Genomic DNA, 21,022 nt, shown 5'->3' with positions numbered 1-21,022 from the left:
CAGAATCTTTACTCCACCTCACCTTTTGATGCTCAATCACTGAGAGTGGGATTCACTTTTTTCTTACAGGTGAGAAAGAGGAATCAACCACTCCGTGTTCCTTTCTCTAGGAGATGGATTGTAAAGGGGAAGAAATGGAGGATGAAGCATCTGAGGAGAGGATAGGGTCAATTGCTCTCAAAATTTAAATAATATTATGGAGAATATCATTGTGAAAAGAAACAAAATATAATTATCACTGATTTTTGATTACTTCAAGTTTTGAAACATTAAGAGAGCCTGTCATACATAAAAGGTAACTGCATAAGTAAAATTGAAGAGCAAGGAATAATCTACCTGTTAGATCTATGGGGAGGAGGAGAATTTATAAACTAGTAAGAGAGAGAGAGTATTATGAAATGTTGAATAGATAATTTTGATTATATTAAATTAAAAACCATGCTACCAAGATTAGAACAAAAGCAGAAAGCTGGGAAACAATCTTTACAACAAGTGTCTCTGATAAAGACCTCATGTCTCAAAGATATAGAGAACTGAGTCAAATTTACAAGAATACAAGACATTTCTCAATTGAGAAATGGCCAAACATATAAACAGGCAGTTTTCAGATGAAGAAATCAAAGCTATCTATAGGCATATGAAGAAGTACTGTAAATCACTTTTGATTAGAGAAATACAAATTAAAACAACTCTGAGGCACTACCTCACGCTAATCAGATTGGCTAATGTGACAAAAAAGGAAAATGATAAGTGTTGAAGAGGATGTGGGAAAATTGGGACACTATTGCATTGTTGGTGGAGCTGTGAACTGAAGCAACCCTTCTGCAGAAGGGTTGGGAAACTATACCTAAAGGGCTACCAAACTGTGCCTACCCTTTGATCCAGCAATACCACTACTAGGTCAGCATCCCTAAGAGATCATAAAAAAAAGGGAAAGGGACCTACATGCGCAAAATATTTATAGCAACCTTTCCTTGGTGCTAAATATTAGAAATTGAGGGGAGGTCCATCAGTTGGGAAATGGCTGAACAAGCTGTGGTATTTGAATGTAATGGAATATTATTGTGAAATATGAAATGAACAAGCAGATTTCAGAAAAACCTGGAAATGAGCAGAACCAGGGAAACATTGTACGTAGTATCAGCAACTTTTATGTTATGATCAACTCTGAATGATTCAGCTCTTCTCAGCAAGACAATGATCCAAGACAAGTACAAAGGACTCATGAAGGAAAATGCTATCCATATCTAGGTAAAGAACTAATGGATTTTGAATGCATGTCAAAGTATATTTTTTTACTTACTTTACTCTTAGCATTTTATTCTTTTGATCTGAGCTTCAAATATTTTTGGAGTCTTTTGAAACTTTGATTCACTTCAAAAATTTCTGGCTTCCAGCTTCAAGAGGGAAGATGGATGAGGCCAACCCCACCTCAAGTTGCTGAAGGAAAAGCTGTGATGGAATTCATAGGGCAGCCAGATGGTGCAGTGGATAGATCATGGCACCTGTAGTCAGGAAAACCTGACATCAAATCCAACCTCAGACACTTACTAGCTATGTGACCCTGGGAAAAATCACTTAACCCTATTTGCCTCAGTTTTCTCATTTGTAAAATGAAGTGAAAGAAATGACAAATCACTCCAGAAGAGTAACTCTAGTCTCAGTCATGTCCCTATCCCCAGCTTGCTATAGTAGAGACTTTGGGGAACTTCCCCTTGGGTGAAACCCTATTTCTTCATTGAGCTGAGTTACCTCACTGCCAAAGAGAAGAGATTCTCTACTGTATATTATCTGGTATCTATATCCTCTTATGTATACCTTTTCTGACATCTGTTTGGATATGAATTTGGATAAATGGATTTTCTTGGTTAAGTACTGTGTATGTCCATTTTGGAACTGGTAGCTAATGGGAAAAGGGTTAAGCCTTAGATATAATGCTTCAAGTCCTTCTTCCCCTGCCCTCAATAATGAGAGGGCCAGGAATCTTTGTCTCTCCAGCATTCAACTCACTGCCTGGCATCTAGTAAGTGCTTAATAGATGCTTCCTGGCTGACTGTCTACTGAATCTGTAAGGTAGAACCTGTAAGGAAAGCAATTGGTGCTAGGGCACTCCAGTGCAGCATCCAAATGCTGGCTCACGACCTCCCCAAGAATTCAACTACAACCAATCTCCCTAGCCAAGACATTTGAGACCAATAGATCACTGAATCAGAATCAGGACACTTCTGAGTTGGTCTGATCTAACTTTAGCGTCAGGCCAACCTTAACACCTATTGCCAGTCTCCATGTATTATCACATTTGATTTTGACAGCCTGCCTGAGTTAGGATCTTACAGGTATTAAAATGCCTGTAATTTACAGATGAGAAAACTGAAGTTTAAGCAGAGTAAGAAACTTGACTACGCTCATGGAATTATGACCAAGTCATAGGCACTGATGCAAACCCCATATCTGAATTGACTCCAAGTCCCCTCAACAGGCCAGCTCTCAATTTTCACAGACCTGGAAGAAAAGGGAAATTTCCTGGGGTCAAAACTTACCTTGAGTGTCTTGGTTGGGAGGCTTGTAGGTCAGGAACACAACTACAGCTGGAGTCTAGGCTCTAAGCAGAGATTTCTCAAATTGAGCCAGTACTGGCCTTTGTATTCCCTTTCCTTCCAGAGTTCTCCTTCTCTTTCCATTTATATGAAGAAGGTGTGAATTCCAACCTCAACCCTAGTGGTATAGAGAAAAATCCCTTTGTTCCATCTCACCAATTACCACCCCTCAGTACTTAGTTATCCTCTCAGCTCTCTACTCAGCGCCCTCATTTAATTAACAATTCATTCTGAAACCCTTTAGAGTTCATCGCTCCATAGAAACAATGAAGAGGGAGTTGACATTATTTTTTCCATATGCTTTTGAGTTGAAAATTTTTCTCCCTTTTCCTCCCCCCACCCTCCTCAAGACAGTGCACAATCTGATATAGGCTTTACATTTACATACCCATTAAACATATTTTCACATTAGTGAAGTTGTAAGTAAAAATTAAAACCAATAGGAGGAACCATCATAAAGATGAAGCAAAACTCAACAGAAGGTAAAAATAAGTGATAGCGATTCAACTTCCATAGTTCTTTCTTTGGATGTGAACAGCATTTTCTACCCTGAGGCCTCTGGAGATGTCTTAGATCTTCGTAATGCTGAGAAGAGTTCAGTTTAACAATCTTAGTCCTTGCATAACGTGGCTGTTATTGTGTACAAAGTCCTCTTGGTTCTGTTCACTTCACTCAGCATCAGACCATATAAGTCTTTCCAGGTTTTTCTGAAGTCAGCCTGTTCATCATTTCTTATAGCACAATAGTATTCCATTACATACATATACCACAACTTGCTCAGCCATTCCCCAATTGATGGGCATCCTCTCAATTTCCAATTCTTTGTCAAGGGAGTTGACATTATTGATGAATTAATGACACCACTTTCCTAAGCACCTACTAAGTGCAGTTGCTTAGACAAAGGGAAGCTCCAATCTTGGCTTACTAGCTTTGTGGCTTACTAGCTTTGTGGCCCTGACCAAGTCACTTAGCTTTTCATTCCCTCAGGTTTCTCAATTTTAAAATGGGAATAATAACAGAACCTGTTTTTAGCAGAGTTATGAAAATCAAATGAGGTCATACTTTTAAAGTACTTAGCACAGTATATGGCATGTAGTAGATGCTAAATAAATGCTTATTTCCTTCCCTTTCTCCCATTCTCCAGAGAAGATAGAGCATAGCCCTAGGGCTGCCTCTTTTATCCTTTAGGTAAAAGTGTAAGTGCCAGAACTCTTAGTCTAAGCTATGATTAGTGACTCAGGAACTAAGGAAGATGCTGATGGCTTGCCTGTCCTGGACTATTTCCTATTTCCTTCCCCTCAGTTGGGTCAGCAATCACAGCAGGGATGGAAAAGACCCTTCTCATAGAGTCTTGAAAGGGGGAGGGAGATGAGGGCAGTTGGGAAGCTTTAAGATTAGATGCAGCTGGGAAAGTGGATTGGCCTTCAGGTATGGCTGATCTCAGGGTCTTAGTGTAGCACCCAAGGCAAAAACATAGCGAATGCAGTCAGGTCGTGATTTCAAACTGCCTGTTGCTTTGACAGACAACTGTACAGAAGAGCAGGACAATCCTAATAAATTCACATGTCCAAAAGAAGATGACCTAATGTCATCTCAGAGAGGAGTTTACAATCACTTTTCTAAAGAGGATCAAAGCACATGCTGCTGCCCTTTCCTAGGCTCTGGTTGGCATGTACACAGGCTGCATCATGGTTGGATTTGCAAGCATTTTGGCCACCCCTCAATAAAGGGATGTTAAGCAAAACTAGGAAAGGGGAATGGGAAATCATGGGTTCACTGAAAATAACTTGACGGTAGTGGCTAGCTTCTGTACACGAGTACAATGCCAATTATTTCAGTTTTTGGAGAGGACACTGACCCATGGTTAGGCCCCTCTCTCACCATGTCCCTGATTATGGGGCCCATCACTTCATCTCTATCTTTTCTTATTTTCATGGTCCCTCACCCCTCATTTGCCTCAAAAATCTCCCTGTGTACAGGATTCCCACTTTCTCAGGGTCCACTTCCACCTAGCTGTTCATCTCCCGCCTCTAAATATAGGATGAGATTTTTCTCAAGCATTAAATCCCTAGTGTAAGGGATTACCTCGTGCCAAGTGTAAAGCTCTCATTAGGGCAGCTAGGTGGTGCAGTAGGTAGAGCATTGGGCCTAGAGGCAGGACGACTTGTATTCCTGAGTTCAAATCTGGCCTCAACACTTATTAGTTATATGACCCTGGGCAAGTCACTTTTTTTACTTCAGTTCCTCACCTGTAAAATGATCTGGAGAAGAAAATGGCAAACCACTCCAGTATCTTTGCCAAGAACATCCTAAATGAGGTCATGAAGAGTCAGACTGAAAAAAAAAAAACAAGAAGAACTCACCCCTGACAAGAGAAGAGCCACCCTGATTGGTGGAAAATAAATCCAATTCACTTGGAAGTCAAGAAATCACCTTCTGGATGTCATTGTTCACTTTCCAGAAAGGATAAACAATAATCTCTGAGTGGTAGTAGCTGCCCCACTGGGGACCTAACTGGCCAGTTCCAGTTGGGCAATGTTGCTTCTTCCCTCCCTACCTCCTTCTTTCCTTCCTTCTTTCTCTCCTCTTCTTCCTTCTTTCCCCTCCTCCCTTCCTTCCTTTCCCTCTTTCCATATAAGGAATTAAACTTTTACCTATGGGTGCTCTACCCAAAGGAATATAATTTTTGATAGCTGAAACCTCACAAGATATCTTGGGGTTTACAGGCTAAATTTCTTTCTTTTTTTTTCTTTTCCCTAATTATTCTTCCTTAAAAAAAAAACTGGGGGGCAGCTAGGTGGTGCAGTGGGTAGCACACCAGCCCTGAAGTCAGGAGGACCTGAGTTCAAATCCAGCCTCAGACTAAGCACTTGACACGTATTAGCTGTGTGACCCTGGGCAAGTCACTTAACCCCAACTGCCTTAAAAAAAATGGGAGAATTAACTCTCTTGCCTTTTGTGGTTTCATTTATGATTTCTTGAAATATAGCTTTGGAAACCCAAGCTTTGATAAAGCCCATTGGGATTCTAATGGAGCTACTTGACCATGCCTCAAACTCAAATTCCTCTGGCTCTCACCGATTGGCCAACAATAGGTCCCAGCCCAAGCCCCACTTGGTCACTGTTTGGGCTTTGATAGTTAAGAGTGAGTGTAAATAGCAATTCTTCCTGTTTTGTCCAGAAACCCTGAGGGTCTTCCCCTTCCAAGTTGATTTTTTTTTTTGACTAGGTAAAAGAGGTGATTTCCTCCCTCATTTCTTACTTAGCCTTAATCACTGGATAGGCATTGCCTCAGACAGACTGAGACTTGGGAAAGACCTTTGTTTAAAAAGGCTAAGGTCTTCCACTGCATTCAGTACCATCTCCAGTCTTCCTGATGTATGTCTTGCCACTGGGCCAAGATGCCTCTGCAGGAGAAGGTGAGGCTGGTGGCTTTGAACAACCTGCCTCACTTAAATCCAAATCACCTACAAGCCAAGAAATCACCTTCCTGTTGTCCTTGGTCCTCTTGAGAATGAAAGGCAAACAACAACAATATCCTAGTATTCAAGTAAGCAGAATTGGCATGTATTTGCATGATTATCCCTTTCTAAAAATGTTGTCTGATATATGCAGGAAAAAAAAATACTCAACAGTGCTATGTATAATGATAGTTTTCCTTTCTTAAATAAAATTGTATTAACATCTTCTATTTTTTCCATCATTTTAATTTTTCCCAGCATTCTTCCTCATCCTCTCCTAAAAAGCCATTTCATATAACAAATGCTATTTATTACAGGAGTAGGTAGAGGAAGAGGGAGCAAAACTGATTAATACATTGAAAAAATCTGCAAAAATAAGGCAGGTACCACACCCATGATCTGTGTACCTCTGCAAAGGCAGAAAGTTGGGTGTGTCTTCTCACATCTCTTCTGTGGGTCCAAGCTTGTTACTTGCAATTTTTAACATTTGCTTTTGATTTTTTTGGGGTCATTCTTGTTATTTACTTTGTCATAAAGTAGTCCTAAAACCTGTCTTGAGACGAGTAGGCAGAAGCACCCTGGTTGGCTTCCCTAGTGTTGAGGTTTAGAGGTTTGGGATCCCAAAATCATAACATGTGAGTCCTGCCCAAATGAATTCAACCCAAACCTTCTTTCAGCCAAAGACAAGGTTTATTAGAACATCCTTCTTATTGGCCAGACTCTTAAGGAATTTAAGCATTTGTATCATTAATGCAAGTGGGTCAGATCTTAAGAATCTGAGTCCTTGGCTAGACTCTCAAAGAATCTGGGTACCTTAATGAAGATAAGATGAAGCTTATATATAGAAAGACTGGGGGAGAGATCCAGTAGTGGCCAAGTAATCTGGGGTGACTGGAGATGGGGTAAGGAGGATATTGATGGAAGTGCCAGTAAACTGGGATGAACAGAATGCTGTGGATGTGGACCACAAGACCAAGAGAGAATGAAGTCTAGATAAGATTAAGGGTGGGAAGTGGCCAGGGGGGCAATTGGGAGGTAACAAAACTGAACTGGGAGATTGGGTGTGGACACAATAAAAGGCCAGTTAAATGGATTACAGACTAGGGCAAATGCCAGGGTTTGGGGAAAGTCCAGGGATTTTCCTTTTTGGGGTCCAGATCCCAAAGACATGGTCTTTTCCTTGTAGGAGTTCAGATCCCATCCCCGTCACCTAATATAGCTGGTTTCCATTCCATCCAGCCCTCCCTTGGGGAAAAGGAAAAGTAAGAGAGGAATGGATGTGAATCTCAGCTCCTACCCATCCCAAAGCACCAGAGATTAGCCTCCAAAGGGATCACATCATCAACCCTTTTACAGCAAAAGGTAACTGGCAGACTGGAGGGTGTCTGTCCATGGCTCCCTGGGGTTTTATTTTGGTCATTAAGAAGTGGCTACAGATAGCCCTCAGTTCAACCCACATTGACCCAAATTAGGCTTGCCAGCTGGGGAACAATCTGTGGGCCCCAGGGGAAGGAGGCTCACAGTGGCCAAGTCAGATGACCTGGTCATTAATGTTGCTGCTCAAAAGGTGCTGACATCAGTCTGCTCTGGTTGAAGTGACTTCTGGCCAAGCAGAGGTTGACTAAGTAGACACTATTTATGGCTGGAGTCTCTGGGCTGGTGACTAACTGACTGACTAATCATGCCTCCTGTTGATTTTATCAGGTATTGAATGGTGAGCTAGCAAAGGCAGTTTGCTGTGGTTGATAGTGTTTACACATATGGGGAGCTGTCATTTCTGTAACATGACCTGTATAACAGGTGACATGAAGAAGTGTGGTGTAGTTTATAGTCACAGGAGCTATGGTGGTGGTACTAGGCAGGAAAAAATGTGGGAGTCATTCCTTCTTCTTTTTTTTTTCTTTTTTTGCCCATTATGTGTATTTGTTTGAGGTGAGATGAGGAGGTGGGGCTACCTACTAGTGTAGTTCCTGGCACTGGCATATTTCCTCTTTATACAAAATTAATCATAATAATACCATTAGTTCAAACATAAAACTTCTATTTAATGATAAGAAAAAATAATAATTATTATGATACCACAGATGCACAAGATAAAAGAGAAATACAATAATGATCAATGCATCACAGTCCACTAACCTAGGTAACATTCTTCTACAATAGCAGTGAGGGAGATGGATCACACACAGAGAAATCTGGCAAGGAGTCACATAAATGAGAACAACTCATGTATATGGGACAACTTACAACTCTGGGACTGTAGGTATTGATGTGTTCATTTTCTTCATGAATATTCTGTGCCACAAAAAAGCTGCTTTTCTGCTCATAAGTGTTTTTATGGTTCCTGTCCCCCCTCCCCGTATTTTCCTTCTAGGCAAATCAACATTTCTTCTGCTCTCAAATTAGTGATACAGTGGCAATTTCTTTTAAACTTACAATCACCCTTAAACCAGTGCTCAGTGTTATACTATTAAAGTGACAAGAATTTCCCTTAAATCAGAGAACTGCCAAGTTCCTCAGGATAGATCTCATGGGCAATACAGACAAGCCCAGCCATCTCCTCTCTCAATTGGATTCTGCCTCATCCAATCAGATCTCATCATCTTATTATTGAAAAAAATCAATTAAAAAATAGAGAGTTGGCTGGGTTGCCATATCTACTCCACCACCTTGAATCCACTCCCTCAATTAACTTTTCCAAGTTTTATTTAACAACTTTCACTTGATACAACATACCTAAAAGGAAATTCCAATCTAATGAAAGATTTAAATCAATGCCTCACAATTTAATATAAACATCAAGACCAAAGCCCTAGAACATCCATATTGTTTCTGAATATTGTCCTCATTGGCTTAAAAAGAAACAAACCTTAAATGTGTCTTATAGGATAGTAAAGAAAATAAACTAGAACACATCATATGTTTCCCTTTTGAATCATGCAATTCTTTGTTGTTTTTATTTAATTCATGTCAAATGTAGGGTATATGGAAAAATTGGGAGTCTAATGCATTGTTAATGGAGTTGTGAACTGATCCAAACATTCTGGAGAAAAAAATGGAATTGTGCCCAAATGGCTACAAAACTGTATATCCTTTTGCCCAGCAATACCAATAGTAGGTCTCTATCCCAAAGAGATCAAAGAAAAAGGAAGAGGATCTATGTGTCCAAAAATGTTTATAGCAGCATTTTTTTTATGGTGGCAAAGAACTAGAAATTCAGGGGATGCCCATTAATTGTGGAATGGCTGAACAAGTTGTGGTATATGACTTTGATGGAATACTATTGTGTTGTAAGAAATGACAAGCAGGATGGTTTTATAAAAAACCTAAGAAGACTTATATGAAGTAATGCAAAGTGAAGTGAACAGAACTAGGGAAACAGTGTACATAGTAACAGCAATGTTGTATGATGATCTACTGTGAATGACTTAGCTATTCTCAGCAATCCAATGATCTAAGACAGTTCTGAAGGACTTAAGATGAAAATTCTATCCACCTCCAGAGAATGAACTGATGGAATCTGAATGCAGATCAGAGCATGCTTTTTAAACCTTCTTTATTTTTCTTGTGGGTTTTTTTTTTTGGTCTGTTTTCTTTTGCTGTTGTTGAGTCATTTCAGTCATGTCTGACTCTTCATCACCCTTGGTTTTCTTTTGCAACATGCTGATATGGAAATACGTTTTGCATGACTGTACATGTCTCCTCAGTGGTGAAGGGAAGGATGGAGAGAATTCAGAACTCAAAATTTTAAAAATCAAATGTTAAAAATTGTTTTTACATGTAATTGAGAAAATAAATAAACATATATTTTTTTAAAAACCATGTCTCCCAAAATGCATTTTGGCATTCCTGGTAGTCTAAGTCTAAGGATAACATTTAACAGAACTGAGATTGCTTTAACCTCGATACTTAAGAGCACTCATACAACATAACTGCAGAGGAAGGGTTATAATTAGTTGTGGAGGGAGAGGAAGAACTATTCGCTTGACCACCTGGCTGGCCACAGGCATACTCCTGCCAGAACCTGCTGTTGTAATATACATAAGACCAGAGATAAGTCTGAGTCTTCAATTAAAATGCATTTCTTATGTGGCTGCCTTTTGATTTGATTCAGTGATCAAGCACTTTGCACTTTATCCAAAATGATAAAGTCCATACCTAGTTTACAGCTTTAATTGATTGATTTAATTTAAAAGTCTTGGCTACTTGCTCTGTATTAATCAGGTTGGGGGTTTCTATCCCCATCCTTACATAAGTATTTCTTAAACTCATGGCCACAAATTATAGAGAATATTCCATTTAGATTTGAAAGGTATCTTAGAGATGATCTGGTCCAAACCCCTCATTTTTTAGATGTGGAAACTGAGGAGACCCAAGAGGTTGTAACTTGCCTAAGGTCAATGAGGTAGTAAGAAGCAGCAGAGCTGTTGTTTAAACTTGGGCCTTGTTGAAAAACCTGGTAAGACTTACTTGAACTGGTATGTAGTGAAGTGAACAGAACCAGGAGAACATTGTACACAGTAATAGCAATATTGTTCAATGAAGAACTCTGAATGACTGAATGTCTGAATGACATTCTCCGCAATGTAATGATCCAAGACAATCTTAGAAGACTAATGATGAAGCATACTATCTGCCTCCAGAGAAAGAACTGACATTATTTTAATACAGATTGAAGCATGTAATTTTTTACTTTCTTTCATTTTTTTCTTTTATTCAAGACTTCTTGTACAAAATGACTAATATGGAAATGATTTACATACTTGCACATATATAACCTATATCTGATTACTTACCATCTCAGGGAGAGGGGAGGAAGAGAGGGAAGAAAGGATAGAATTTGAACTCAAAACTTTAAATTAAAATGCATAAAAATAGGGGCAGTTAGGTGGCACAGTAGATAAAGCACCGGTCCTGAAGTCAGGAGGACCTGGGTTCAAATCTGGCCTCAGACCAAAAACTTGACATTTACTAGCTGTGTGACCCTGGGCAAGTCACTTAACCCCAATTGCCTTAAACATTTTTTTTAAAAATGCATAAAAATAATTGTGGCCTTGTTGATTCCAAGCCCAGACTTTTCTATTTGTGACCAAGGCTAGACTAGAATCTAGACTAGAGCAAATTCTCAGTCCAGAGCTTTCTGCTCTACTAGGCTGGGTTTTTGTTTTTGTTGTTGTTTTCTCAACTGAATGCAGAGGTTCTCTCCCTCCCCTGCCCATCCCTTCCTCTTCCTTTTTAAGAACTCTGGTCTTTCTCATGAGCAAGGGACTTTGCTTCTCCATTTGGATATGTGGGCATGTCAACTCCAGGCCCAAGCTTCTAGTGCCAGGCTTGGGGTTAGGGACAGCCTCACAGAAAGTGGCAACTCCCAGCAGAGGAAAAATGGTCCCTGAGCCCTGAACGATGAACACCAAATAGAACCAGAGAGAATATTAATATGTATTTTACTCTGATGCCTATGATTACTATCCTCCAGGAACCACTAATATCACAGCCTGTAAGTTAATGGAACCAAGGGAGCAGGTCACCCCTGAGCTGGCTTACCTTTTCCCTCCCAGGATGGAACCATGTCCTGGGTCAATGCCAATCCAAGGGCTAAGAGTCATTTCTTTCAATGAATTACTGACTAGCCTCTGAGGACATCTAAAATAAAAATCACTTTTCTCAGACAATTCCTTGCTAATGATTTCTGTAGCCCAGAACCTGCAGGCTAGGTCCTTCATGGTGCCAACTAGCTTGTTGTGGAATAAATTACTGCCTTTTGTTATTGGCAGGGATGTCCTCTTTATCTCAGAGCTTTCCCTAGTGATAACCTATAGTATCTCCTTTTACTTGAACAGTCAAAGCATTTAGTCTGGCCTATACAATTTTGCCCTTAATTATATCTTGGCTCTATCTTGCCTTTTAAAGTTCTGTTGATCATGCTCATTTTCGTGGGGTAGTTTATCCTTGGTTGTAATCCAAGCTCCTTTGCCTTAGGAAATATTATATTCCATGCCTGATGGTCTTTTAATGTAGAAGCTGCAAGGTTCTGCCTAATCCTGAATGTGATTCCATGATATTTAAATTGTTTCTTTCTGGATGATTGCAGTATTTTCTCTTTGACCTGGTAATTTTGGAATTTGGCTACTATATTCCTTGGCATTGTCAATTTGGGATCTCTTTCAGGAGGTGATTGGTAGATTCTTTTGATGGCTATTTTACCCTCTGGTTCTAGGACCTCAGGGCAGTTTGCCTTGATAATTTCCTGAAAAATACTGTCCAGGCTCTTTTTTTCATCATGATTTTCAGGTAGACCAATAATTTTTAAATCGTCTCTGCTGGCTTGATTTTCCAGGTCAGTTGTTTTACCAATGAGGTATTTTACATTTTCATCTATTTTTTCATTCTTTTGTTTTTGTTTGACTGATTCTTGCTCTCTCATAGAGTCATTAGCTTCCGTTTGCCCAGTTCTAATTTTTAACAAATTGTTTTCTCCTTTTAGATTTTCTACCTCCTTCCCCATTTGGGCAATTGTATTTTTTAGGGATTTGTTTTCTTCAGTGTACTTTTTTTTCCAGTTGGCCAATTGTTAACTTTTGTCCTTCCTTTTCCAAGCTGTTGACTCTCTCTTGCATACTTCTCATTTCTTTTCCCATTTTTTGATCTACCTCTCTCATTTGACTTTTAAAATCCTTCTTGAGCTCTTCTAAGAAGGCTTTTTGGGCTTCAGACCAGTTCATATTCCCTTTTGAGGTTCCAGATGTGGGTTTGTTGACACTGTTGTCCACTTCAGAATTTCTGCCTTGATCTTCACTCTTCCCATAATAAGAATCTATTGTATATTTCTTTTTGCTCATGGTGTTTGCTTATTTCCTGGCCTTTAAAGATAAGATTGAGCTCTCCTGCTGGGGAACAGAGGGCACTGACCCAAATTTCTTGTGTTGGGAGCCTAGTGCCTGGTCACTGGCTTTGTGTGCAGTGTCCTCCAGTGTTGGCAGTTGGAGGCTGTAGGGTTCTGGCAGCTTACCTGGCATTGGGTTGGATCTTTCTGGGGAGGAGATAGGTATTCATTGAAATAAGACACTTCCAAACTTTCCTGATAAAAAAGACTGGAGCTCAACAGAAAATTTGATCTTCAAATACAAGTCTCAAGAGAGACATAAAAAGGTAAACAGGAGAGAAAGAAACATGTTATTAATAAGTGTAGACTGTTTACATCCCTACAAGGGAAGATGACACTTATAACCCTGGAGAACTGTATTGTTATTACGCCATGTTAAAAGGGTATATATAAAGGGGGTGGTTATAAGTTGACTTTGATGTAATGATAAAAAAAAATTAATCAAGTGGGTTAAATAGATTCAAGTCAGTGGATTAATCTGATCTAACTAAGAAAATATACTGAGAGAAAAGGAAAGGAGGAAGCATACAAGGGTAAATTACATTACAGGACAAGACACAAAAACCTATTACAGCAGAGGGAAAGAAGGGAAGGAGATGAGCATTGCTTGAACCTTACTCTCATGAGACCTGGCTCAAGAAAGGAATAGCATAATCAGTTAGGTACTAATATTGATAGACTTAACGCTTCTCAGCAATACAGGGACCTAAGACATCTCCAAAGGCCTCATAATGTAAAATGGTATCCACATCCAAAGAAAGAACTATGGAGTTTGAATGCAGATTGAAGCATACTGTTCATTTTTTTTTCTTCTGTTGTATTTTGTTTCCTCTTTCTAGTGGTCCCTCCTATTGGTTCTAATTCTTACTTACAACATCACTAGTCTGAAAATATGCTTAATAGTAATGTATATGTGTAGCCTATATCAGATTGCATGCTGCCATCTTGGTGAAGGAAGAGGAGAAAATTTAGAACTCAAAAGCTTATGGAAGTGATTGTTGATAAATCAAAATAAATTAATGGAAAGTCAAAATAAAAAAAAGTTCTGTTGACTTCTCATTTAGATTGAAAACATTTTATAGGCAGAAATTTATTTATTTATTTTTTCTTAATGGAGACTTTGGTTTTCCTTTTTTGGGGGGAATGAGGTACTACCTTAGGGATCGGAATAGCTCAATTCTCATGTTATAAACATGTGAGATGCATTTATTCTCTGGAAATCTCATAGAATTTCCCCTGTATCCATCACAGAGAACCATCTTTTATAACAATTAAATTTACAAATGAAAAGGTAAAATATGGTTGCCAGATTCAGTTGATTCTAACCCCAGATCTGTATTGGGAAGCAGCATAATATTGTGGAGGAGTTGAAAGACCCAGGCTGCAAGGTGCCTGGCACATAGGAAGCACTTTAATAAATGCTTGTTGATCATTGACTATAGTCAGTGTGGTGACTAGTATCCACTGTGAATGCTCTTTGCCTCCATCTTTTTCCTTTGTGTGATGGACTAATGCCTGTGTTGTCTCCTTTACAGGGCTGCTGTGAGTCAAATCAGTCAATCAACATTGATTAAGCACCTACTATACTATAGGCACTGTTCTAAGCTCCAGAAAAGGCTTCCCAAATCTTCACATGCTAGAGAAATGTGAGCTGTGGTCAAAAGAGATGTCATGAGGACTTCATGAGATGATGGATGTAAAATGCCACATAAACAAGTGGTAGGCATTTTGGCCAGACGTAGTTAGAGCCTGGTAATGAGAAAATCAATTTGAAAATTCAGGCCTGGAAGCCAAATTATTTTGTAATCATTTCTAAAATGTGATTTTTTTTTTCAGTTTACCCAATTTGGATCTGTTATTCCATCTATATAAGTATTTCTTTCACCCTTGAATATACATCCTCATACCCACCCCAATACACTTATGCTATCTCACCCTACCATTCTTGAGCCATATCTTTTTCTTTTTTTCTTTTTTAAATATGCTCCAATCTTCATTCAGACTCCATAGTTCTTTCTCTGGATGTGGGTAGCATTTTCCATCATGAGACTTTTGAAATTGTCTCAGATGATTGCATTTCTGAGAAGAGCTAAGTATATCAAAATTCATCATCACACAACATTGCTGTTACTGTGTACAATGAATGTTCTCCTGATTCTGCTCACTTCACTTAGCATCAGTTCATGTAAGTCTTTCCAAGTTTTTCTGAAATTCACCTACTCATCATTTCTTTTTTTCTTTTTTTCTTTTTAAAATTTTTTTATTAATTTATTTTCATTTATCAACAATCACTTACATAAGCTTTTGAGTTTTAAATTTTTCTCCCCCTCCCTCCCTACCTCCCTCTCCAAGATGATGTGCAATCTAATATAAGCTATACATATGCATTCCTATTAAACATATTTTCACATTAATGATGTTGTAAGTAAGAATTGGACCTAATAGGAGGAGCCACCAGAAAGGGGAAACAAAACACAACAGAAGAAAAAAATAGCAAATAGTATGCTTTGATCTGTATTCAAACTCCATAGTTCTTTCTTTGGATGTGGATAGCATTTTCCATCATGAGGCTTTTGGAGATATCTTAGATCCTTGTACTGCTGAAAGGGGTTAAGGAGCCATATCTTTTCGTAAGCCCCCTATAGAGAAAAACAACCACCATGCTCTGTTCTCTTAATAGCTTGGGCTGCTAAGATTGATGGGAAGGATGGATAGCAATGAAGCACTCAGGCTGTCCATATGCTTTCATTTAGCAAGACAGACTGGCTCCCTTCTTTCCTGGAGAATACATGGCCATACTGTTCTACCTGCCTGCAAGTCTATGTCACACAATCCAAGAAGTGGAAGGCACTTCAGAGGCCTTCCTGTACAATATACTTTGGACCAACAATCACCTCCTAAAATCCCTAACAGTAAAAACTCCAAGCAGGGTTCTGTGTATGTCCTGCTAAGTGTTCTTCCTTTACAGGTTACAAATTCACTATTCCTACCTAAGCTCTAAGCAAGGATTTCTCAAACTGAACCTGTACTGGGCTTTCATATTCTTTTTCCAGATATCTCCACCCCTTTTCTATTCACTGAAGAAGGTGTGAATTACTATCCTCACAATAAGTGGCACAGCAGAAAAATCTCTTCCCCACCCCCACCTCCAAACCAGGACCTCTTCTTAGTGGTTACTTACATTCTCAGCTCAGCACCATATTTACTTACATTGTAGCCTGAGCCACTTTTTGAGTACATCAAGGTGTTTACTCCCCAAAAATAATAAAGGGTGGCAAATTAATTTGCCCTTGATCAACTAATCATAGCAGTCTCCTAATTATTTACTACAAGTGAAGTGCTTAGTCAAAGGGAGGCTCAAGTCTTTTCTTCAATGAAGAGAGGTTTTTGTTTGTTTGTTTTTGTTTTCCCCAAATGATCGCATAGCAGCAAATCTGGGTGCAATGACCTGAGCCTCCATCTAGAGTTTGTCCATTCTTCCCACTCTGCCCCATTTCCTCTGGTATGCACTTACAAGTGCTTGGGCCATCAACACCAATTACTCTTGTTCCATTGAGTCAAGTCTAGTCAAGACAATAAATATCCTTTAAGTGTCTACTATGTTCCAGGCATACTAAGCACTAGATTAAGTATGAATCATTCAACAAACAGCAAGCCTTGAAAGTGCTTTCCTCCAATCCCTTGAGGAACTACAATCATTTTACTATAGATTGATGAACTAACAATGTAGAAATCTCTCCAACTATTTAGTGGCCTGATATTAGAAAGTTCCCCCAACCCCTATGAAAGGTTGACCACTGTTGTAACAACTATCAGTCAATCAAGGTTGGGGAGGGGGGAGATTGACCACAGGAAAGGTGCGGCCCAGTCATATCTGGGGGCAGAAAATTACCTGCAGACCAGCAGGATTTGGCCTCATAATCCATGAGTTGCAAAAAGTGACAGCTCCATACAAAGTAGGCAATTGTGCCCTGAAAATTCTTTCTCTAGGAAGAAGACTGAAGTGATAAGAGCACCAGGCAAGAGGAGCTACTTCAGGCTTCTCCTGTCTCAGTGGAAAGGCAGATATGGAGGCAAAGATTTTTGGAAATCACTGTTGAAGCTTTACAGGGGCCCACTTGGCCTCTGATTTAGTCATGGAGGAGGTTGCTTGGTATTGGAAAGTGGCCCACCATGTTCCATGAAGCTTGGAACTGCTTTAACTATTGGTAAGAGCAGGATCAGGAGCCAGTGGCCAGTTCTTACCAGTCCACAGTTTGTACAGGCACTGGGAAATTACCTGCAGGAAAGGGCTTCCTGGTATTACCAGTTGGAAACTTGACAGTGTAATTACCACAGTATTCCAGGCAATGGCCTGGAACAAGAAGGCCAGCAAAAAAAGTTTGCAGAAAAAACAGCAATGTCTCAGGAGGGGTTGTGGGAGTGGTGGGGGTGACTTGAAGACTTCAAGGAAGTTAGGTCCTTAGTTACCTGTGTAGGTCAAAGTGAATGCCCTATGAGTCATCCATTTCAGGCCTTCAGGGTATTTACTGAGATAGACTGGCTTTGGATTCTCCTCTTTCAAGTGCCCAAAGTTATTTGCCTGGTCCCAAAGTTATGCTTTTTATTTCAAGATTCCAGAAGAAAGGAAAAGTGTTTGTGTCAAATTCATTTTGAGTGGTTGAAATGACAATGTGAGCCTGGTCAGTGGTTATTGGCCTTTCATTGCCTGTCATATACGTGGGTCCTAGCGAAAGACTTCTCCATTATCTAGTGGCCAGACTGTTGCCTCTTCTTCCTTCCCTTGATTCCTGATTACTGAAAAGGAGATCACTTCATTACACAGCTTTTCTGAAGATTAGCTCAACTATAGCTTCCAAGCTGAGAAAGTGAAGGCAACCACTGTACATTCCTTTTTTGGATTGTACAAGGGAAGAAGTTGATGATGGATCATCTGTGGAAAGCGTAGAGTCAAGTGGTCTCTAAATTTGAATAAAATGATATGGAAAATGTCATGACTTTGATATTACTTTAAATATATTTAAGCATTAAGAAAGACTTTCATTATATTTTCCTTCTGGGTTGCATTAAAGCTACTTTTAGAAAGAGGTCATTAAGAAAAATACTGCAGGAAGTTGCCTTTCATCCCCAACCCACCCCTCAAAAATAATCAAGTTGAGAGGTATGGATTATCCTGCCCTGTGGAAAGCTTGCCTGCTTATATAAATTCACTTAGGCCAATAAATGGAGGCTGTGCAGTACAGTGGAAAGAGACAGCTCAGAAACAGAGGGCCTGGGTTTGAATCTAGCTATGCCATTTACCTGTGATCTTCAGCAAGTCATCCAAACCCTCCCTGCCTCTCAGTATCCTCATCAGTAAAATGAAGGAGGTTGACCTAAATGGTCTCTAAATTTCATTATATATAGGACACCAAGTCTATGCTGTTATTATGATCTTGGAGTCAGCATTATATACTCCTGCTTGGGTGATAATGTGACTGCTTGTATGTATATGTAATTTTGCTGGTTGAGTTTCCCAGTTTTTTAACTCAATTTAATATGTCCTTGGATCCACCAAATTGAGGGAAAGGGGCCCCGAGGAAGTACCAGTCATTTTGACCAAGATGAACTTCTTTTCCTTTGGACTCTCATGGACTGCTACAATGGGAGCCATCACATCTATGAAGCAAAACAAAACAAAACAAAAACCTTTAAATAGTCAACCTTTTACATGACTGATGTTAACAAGGATTGCCTCCTTGTCTTTCTATTGGTATTCAGACCTTGGATTACTCCCACAACTACTGCCATGTTTGCTCCCAATCATTTACTGCTAAATGGATCTGGAGAAAGTCTTAAATTTGTGCTAAGTTGGTGCATTACATATTTGTTACATAATCTCAACAGGCCCATCACTGCAGAAAGACAATCCTTTTATACCTCCCTAATTGATTTACTATCCCACTCTCCACAGGGGCTTTCCAAATATTTTCATCCTTCTTCAGGCTTCCCACAATATCCCCTCTTCCCTACCTCCAGGAAGAAATGTATCTTTGCTATCCCTTTAAGAAGCTTCTCAATCAGCTGGAATCTAGGCTTTGAGCAGGGATCTCTCAAACTGAGCCAGTAATGGGCTTTTATATAATTTTTCCAGGGATCTCCTCATTTTGCCATTGGCATGAATAACGGCCATCCTCATAATGAGTATCAGAATAGAAAAATTCTTTTCTTTGCCCTTGCCAAGGAGCATTCCTCAGTGCTTGGTTAACCTCCCAGCCCTCTCCTCAGCTCCTATTTAGTTACATTTAACTCAGACACTTTCTAGGTGGGTCAAAGTATTCCTCTGCAGGAGTTCCTCTCTCAATCAATGAAGCCATTCTCCTAAGTATCTTTTAAGTGTAGTGTATTTTAAGGGAAACTCAAGCTTGCACTGAAGAGAGCTTTTTTTTTTAAACCAAATGATTACATATGTACCATCAAGCCAGACAAAAGGATCCCCATATTTTAGTAATCCCAAGGTCAAAGCTTCACTTCTTTCTGATGGATGGACTATATAAGATAAAAAGAACAAATGGTATGTGAAGACTGAAACTCCTCAAACTTTCACATGAGTCAGAAAAATTATTATACTCATACCAATGGCCAATTATTAAATTGAGACCCAAGCTTTTCTCCTCAATTTCCTCATTAAGAATCAGCTCTCCTTAAAATCAGTCTCTGAAGAACGTGATTGATGAGATTACTCAAGGAACCACTCTTCAATCTTGGGTGGGACTCTGACTAAGTAGGAGACTTAACTTCTGTTTAGCATATAAACAGAATCCAGGGTGGGCAAGTCCTTACCCTGGGGAAAGGACCCCTTCCCAGTCTTTGTAGACCTCTATTAGAGTTTAGAGTGATTCAGCTCACAAAGGAGAAAAGCCAGTCAGAAAGTTCAGCATGGAGATAGATTCCCCTGTCCAGATTGCTGGAGATGGCTCAGTGTCATGAAGAAGCCATGTTGTCAGCAGGAGGAGTTAAAGACTTCTATCCTACCTTCTCATTAAATGTCCCCCAATCAGGGTTGATTTTCACTTCTCAGGGGCATTCCTATTTATAAAGGTATTTAAAACTCTCAGAGTCTCCATTGAGCATCTTAGGTTGATGAGAGAAACCACTGACCATCAATTTGTTGATTGCCAGGTAACCCAATTAATAAATTGATTATTAATTAGCCAGAAACTCTGTGTCTCAGGGGTTTTTATTCATCACATGAGTTAGTTTCTTAATTTGAGGTTTTCCAAAAGCTCTGATGTAAGGGGCAGCCAGATGGTGCAGCTAGATGGTGCAGTGGATACAGCACCAGCCCTGAAGTCAGGAGGAGCTGAGTTCAAATGCGGCCTCAGACACATAACACTAGCTGTGTGACCCTGGGCAAATCACTTAATCCCATTGCCTAGCAAAAAATTTAAAAAAAAAAAGCTCTGATGTTTATGACTAACTCCATAAGGTTATATTGTATATTATATTAATGTTGTATATTAACTAATTATTACTTTGTTATCTACCCTTTTTCCTATTATGTCTGTTCAAATTCATCTCCAGAAAAGGGCATTCAGACCCTGAAGGGCATGGCTGAGTAGGAAGATTTTCTCTTAGTACCCAAGGCACAAGCTCTTTGATTAGATGGCTGGGATCCCACCCAACTGGGAGACCTAATTTCTGTTTAGAGTATAAACAGAATCCAGTCAGGGCAAACCTTTGCCTAGAGGAGAAGCCCCTTGCCCTTGGTTGACTCCATTAGAGTTTAGGGTAACTCAGCTCATGAAGGAGAAAACTAGCCAGAGAAGTCCAGATGAAGATGGTTTCCCCTGCCCAGATGCCTTCAGTCTGCTTAGTCTCATGATCAAGCCATGTTCTCAGCAGGAGAAGCTGAATACTTTTAACCCACCTCATTAAATGTTCACAAATCAGAGTTGATTTTCAACTGTCTGGGGAGCCCCATTTTAGAAGAAATTTACCTCATTTCAGGGTCTTCCTTTGCATCTTTGTTTACTGAGAGAAACCACTGGTCAAAACCACTGACCACCAATTTATTGATTGCTTGCTATCAAATTAATAAA

The sequence above is a fragment of the Phascolarctos cinereus genome, unplaced genomic scaffold, assembly GCF_003287225.1.
Source record: "Phascolarctos cinereus isolate Bilbo 61053 unplaced genomic scaffold, phaCin_HiC Scaffold_726;HRSCAF=1367, whole genome shotgun sequence".
Lineage (NCBI taxonomy): Eukaryota > Metazoa > Chordata > Mammalia > Diprotodontia > Phascolarctidae > Phascolarctos > Phascolarctos cinereus.
Note: the sequence above shows the minus strand (reverse complement) of the source record.